Here is a 6,313-nt window from a genome sequence, read left to right as displayed (position 1 = left end):
GGAGTTTCTGTGGGTGTGAACGTCGTATTTGGCTCGTCTCAAATTGATTTTGTTGGGCGGGAAGAGGGTGGTGCCCTAAAGAACCAAATCCTACTATCGTGGACTGCGGGGAGGTAGAATTGAGCTATTTTCCGCCTCCAAATTACTTTCTATATATGCTCGTGACTGAAATGACGTGAATAACTCCCTGATTACTCATTGCTTACTACATGTTCTTACTACTTGTAGACTACGAACGGTTTTCTTTTCGTTTCCTTCGTTGTTAATCGTGAAAATCTGCTTATTACTTTGGAGGTTCAACGCTGTAGTGGGTTTCTAGGCTATGAATACCCTAATGAACCTGTAGATCTAGAGATCTACGCCTCCAGTTGAGCTCTTCAAGGGCTTCAGTATAGGCTTTCAAGTGTAGAGATAGCCTATAGCTGGTACTAATAGACTGCTTCTAGTACGGCGAGTTTCTCTGAGTTAGCCATCTCTCCGAGTAGTTCTAATCACCTGACCCTCGCCCTAGATCTCGTGACTTTAATATTTCGAGCATCTCTCGTCTAAATCTTGAAATCTAGTATGTTATTTTAATCGTTATATCACGAGTTCTCGTCTCTTCTACTTGAGTCTACTATCTTACTTCTTTTAGTTATCTTCATATAATAAATCTCTTATGAAAGATAAAATTGAATTAAGTACTCATTGTAATGTGGTTTATCATCGAGTGGCCCATATCATCGAGTGGCCCACTTTCACCTCAATTTACACTTTCAAACCCATATTATTCAACAATAATTGAATCAATTAATTGAAATTATTAAGAATCTAATAATTTAGGATCTATTACATTATTTTGACAGATTCTTGTATTATATCCTGTTTTTCCGTATTTACTATAACATCAATTAGAAGATACTTCCCCATTAGAATTCCCCCCTTTTTAATATTCATTATATTGAATCTAAATATCAACCTTTTATTAAGATAATATATTAAGAGCCTTTTATTCAATAAGTATTCCTCCTTAATATAATTGATTTTTTTTTGTGCGTTAATATTTATTTAATATCTTATTTACTATCTAAAGTATACAATTCTTTATATTTAAAAGTATATTCTTATAAGCTAATCTCTCTATATCTTTAATTAGAACTAATATAATTTCGAATATAAATATAGGAGAGTTTGATTGATAACAAATTATTCGAGATTTAATTAATATTGATTAAGAAAGAGCTTCTATTAGGTTGCGAGGGGTTTGAGAGATTTATTGATCTAGATCGAAAAAGGGAAGAGTAAATATATAAATTTGAATATCTAATTTCGAGAGTACAGCTTTAAAATTAAATAGGATTAAACCTATTCCTCGGAATTCTAATTTTATATTCTAAAAGATGATTAATTCTTTATATATAATTTTAAAAGTTATAAAGAATTCAATCTTTGAAATATAATTAATATATATCTTAATAAATCCATCAATTTGATTATTATATAAATGTTTTAGATTACTAAAATAGTCAATATCAAGTAATTGAGTTAAATAATTTGAATATAATAATAAATATAAATATATAACATTGTTTTCTTTATAGTATATTTAAAAAGCTATTGATTTGTGACTTTTATGTTCATTTAGTATTAACATTCGATATTTACCCTTTCTTCGATTTTTAATATACTTATTAAAGTATTTCAATCATTTTAAATCTGTCTTATTATTCGTTTATCTATTAGATATAGGTTTAATAGCCTATTCTATAGAAAGATTTGTTTCAATATACCAATTAAAGAAATGAACTTGTTTTTGAATTATTAAAAATGAGGGAATAGTTTCACCCTTTTTATTTCTGTATATTATTGTTATAACTTATTTTCAATTACCTGGCTATACTATCTTGCTTTTGTTATTTCGTTTAGCATTAGTTATTACTATTGTTGTATATATAATCCCTATTATAAAACCTGTTTCATCGAAATTATAGAAATCTCTATCCAAAATATCGTATTTCGCTCATATATTCGCAATTAGTTGAAATCATTTTTCAAAAAGCTTAGAATCCTTACAAAAAGCTCTTTGAAAGTTATAAATATAACTAAAACATGTCTTTAATTCAATTTGATATTTTACAAATTGATGCACCTAGAGCTTTTTAATATATTTTGTATTCTTCAATTCGAGAATATTATTCACTATATCTTTTATATTCTTTAATTTAGATGGAAATCCTTTTAAATCTATATCGAATATATATTGAACAATCATTTCTTCTTCTAATTCTATAATCTTATAACAATTCGTTCGAGTTTCTATATAAAAAAGTAAACCTTTTATTTTATATCGAAAAATTGTATAAGGAATATTATAAAGTATAGTAACCTTTCAAATACTTAATTTTTTATTTTTATGAATAGCTTTGATAGTAAGAAGTATATAAGCTTTTTAATTATTCGAATTCATTATAGGTTGTTGATAAAACGTGTGTTGAAAGAGACAGGTGTAAATTGAGGTGAAAGTGAGCCACTTGATGATATAGGCCACTCGATGATAAATCACGTTATATCATCTTAATATAAGCTGTTATAACATGATTTAACACCGAGTGCACCATATCACCGAATGCACTACTTTTACTTCAATTTACACTCTTCAATTTCAACATACAATTTATCAATTATTTATTATATAATTAAACAGAAAAGAAGCTTAAATACTTTTAATTATTAAAGCTATTCAAAAAATAAGAAATTCAATATTCGAAAGATTGTTAAGCTATATAATATAATGTATACAATATTTCTTTACAAAATAAATGATTTACCCTCTTATTGTTACGGGAGCTGCCTCTAGGGTCACGTGGAAGTGGCTAGAGATCTCTCGAGGTGGTTTAGACTAGACTTCAAGTAGGAATTCAATAAGGTTGTAACTGGTTGCAATTCTCGTAACTATAGTAATGAAACTAATGATTGTTCTTGAGCACGAAGCTCTACATTATAATGAAACCCATTCCCTTATATAGATTTTCGTACCTTATGAATCGACAAGTCGATTACCGTAAAGCCGATTTCGACAAGTCGGTTTCCTGATCACGTGATGTCCATCCCGTGACTGGTAATGATGCCACCGCTTATCTAACCTGTGCTCTCTAGCCGACCTGTGACTGCTGCTTACCCTGTGCCCACTGTAGGGTAGGTAACAACAAAAGATAGGTACCTATCTTTTAATCACTGATTACTTATCTGGTTACCGCTATCTTTCGTTACCCTTCAATTCAACTGTCCCTACAGTGCTGTTTTCGTAGGTTCCAACACCAAGGCCTTAGGTTTATCTTATAATCCATGTTGCGGTGCGGGTACCTCCGTAACAACCGGCTTTATGATGGGCATGATATGCCCCGGAATGATTGTAACTAATGCTGAACAAAATGGCAGAAGAAAAGCAATACAACCAGGCAATCGAGAGTGGGCGATAGCGATCATATATGGCAATAGTGAGGGGAATACTATACCTTCATTTCTAATAGTTCAAGAACAGATGTATCTTTCTAATTGGTATACCGAAACCGATTTTCCTATGAATTAAACTATTAAACCTATATCTAATAAATAGACAAACAATGAGACAGGATTAGAATGGTTGAAACACTTCGATAAATATACAAGAAATCGAACTAAGGGCAAATATAGAATACTAATGCTGGATGGATATGAAAGCTACGAATCAATATTATTCTAGAATTATTGTAAGGAGAATGATATTAAATGTATATGTTTATTATTATATTTAAATCATTTAATTCAATCTCTTAATATTGAATGTTTTAGTATCTTAAAACGAAAATATAGTACTCAAATTGAGGGGTTTATAAAAGCACATATTCATTATATTTTAAAGGTTGAATTCTTTATAGCTTTTAAAATTGTATATCAACGATCAATCACGAATCAGAATATGAGAGCTAGATTCCAAGGAGTAGGATTAGTTCTATTTAATCCTGAAGCAGTACTTTCTAAGTTGGATATTTGAATCCATACATTTACTCCCCCTCCTTTTGATTTAGATCTCTGGATCTCTCAAACACCTCAGAATCCTATAGAAGCTCTTTTTTAATCAATATTAGTTAAATTTCGAATAACTTGTTATCAATCAAGCTCTCCTATATTTATATTCGAAATTGTATTAGTTTTAGCTAAAGGTATAGAGAGATTAGCTTATGAGAATATACTTTTGAATATAGAGATTTATATACTTTGAAAAGCAAATGAGGTATTAAGTAAGTATCGATGTGTAAAAAAAAACTTAATTATATTAAGGAAGAATGCTCATTAGATAAGAGGCTTTTGATATATTATCTTAGTAAAAGGTTGATATTCAGATTCAATGTAATGAATATCAAAATAAGGATAATCCTAATGGGGAAGCATTTTCTAATAGATGCTATAGTAAGTGTAGAAAATCAGGTCATAATTTAAGAACTTGTCAAAATAATATAATAGATCCTAGATTATTAGATTCTTAATAGTTTCAATTAATTGATTTAATTGTTGTTGAAAAATATAAATTAGAAAGTGTAAATTGAGGTAAAAGTGGTGCATTCGGTGATATGGTGCACTCGGTGTTAAACCACGTTAGTTAAGTAAATCTTTCTATTCAGCAGATGAAATATCTCGTCTATTGTTCTCGAATCTACTCTCTTGATATTTCGTAATATTCTTAAGAAAGTATTAAAATAAAGTAATCATAGTTTCCTTGTATATATATATATAAAGCTTAGTATCTTTCGTTTTTAGATCTTAGTAGTTCTCGCTTGATTTATTAAAATCTATAGTCTTACTTCTTCTTATTCTATTTATATAAGTAACTACAATTCTAAGAGTCAGTTTAGTTTAATACTTGAAATTTATTTTTTGAATATATATTATAGAAGTTTATCTAGTTTCAAAATATATCAGTTAGATCGCTTTTTATATCTAATCTAGTATAAATTAGATACACCTATAGTCTTCTCTATCTTATTATATAATTTTAAATAAGTAAACCTATCTAGTATTTTTAAGAATCAGTTAGTTTAGATCTATTCTAAATATCTCAATTTCTTCTCATCGAATAAGATATTATAGGAGTATAATGACTAGGGGATTAACTCTTGTCTGTCAATTTCTTTAAGAACTCAACTACTATAAAAAGATCTCATCTCATTTAATCTAGATGAGTATTCTGAAGAATTATATTTGAGCAAGAGTTTCTACTTTAATTACGCTTATAGCTTAGATTTGATTTTCTATATTCTTTTATAAATGTAGTTACTAAGTTCTCGTCTTTAGTTATAGTCACGGTTAAGTCTTATAAGTCTTAGAATAATATATATAATAAGTTAATCTCAAGTATATCTTATGGATTGTAGTTATAAATTTATAGTAAATTACTTAGATACTAAGGTTGTGTAGGAAGATAATAAATAGACGATAGTAGATTATAGTCATTTTTCATTTTACAAGAAATTACTCTCATGTCTTATATTAGAAAATAATTTACTCTTATATCTCATAGATTCTATAATAGTAGAGAATAAATATTCTATAATAAATGGTAGATTCTAAAAGGCAAATTGAACTCTATAAGTAAAGAGGAGATTGAATGAGTATCTTACTAATTTTCCTCTGAACTTTTTACACTATTCTTAATTTCAATCATTTGAGATTAAAGGCTATAGACTCGAGATAGATTTGTTATAGAATTTGAGAGGTATGTATTGATTTGAGAAGAGTACAGATAACGTAGTATTTACAATGATAGGTTCCAATTGCTAATACCGTATTATATCTAAAGAGCTGAACTCACAAAAGAGAGTAGTAATTGGTACAAATGAACGTCTGATGTGTTTACATTAAATTAACCAGTTCGCAAATGGAAATGAAAGTAGGTATGAGAGTGGAACTCTAACTAGTATTCTTGTATGGCTAAGAAGAAGTATTAATGCCTGGACATGTTATTATTTTAGAGAAGGAACGTTCATTGAGATCGTTCTATCTGTTGATTTGAGAAGGACTCAGATGATGCAGTATCTACAATGGTAGGTCCTAAATGTCAGAATTCTATCTTGTCTAAAGAGCTAGCTATGGATAGGAAGAAACAATTCATATATATATGAGACTATCCCTCGCTTAGCTTACTTTAATAGTCTAATGACTTGAAGTTATTCATCTATGTTCATATTACTATTAAATAAATAAAGTACGATTCCTAGAATAAATGAAGCCTGAGGGACATAGGAGTAACTAAATATTCATGTTATTATTGAAATCCTTATATACAATAGATATTGAT

Source organism: Botrytis porri (genome assembly GCF_014898465.1).
Source record: "Botrytis porri strain MUCL 3234 chromosome Unknown BPOR_017, whole genome shotgun sequence".
Taxonomy (NCBI): domain Eukaryota; kingdom Fungi; phylum Ascomycota; class Leotiomycetes; order Helotiales; family Sclerotiniaceae; genus Botrytis; species Botrytis porri.
This window is presented reverse-complemented; position numbering follows the sequence as displayed.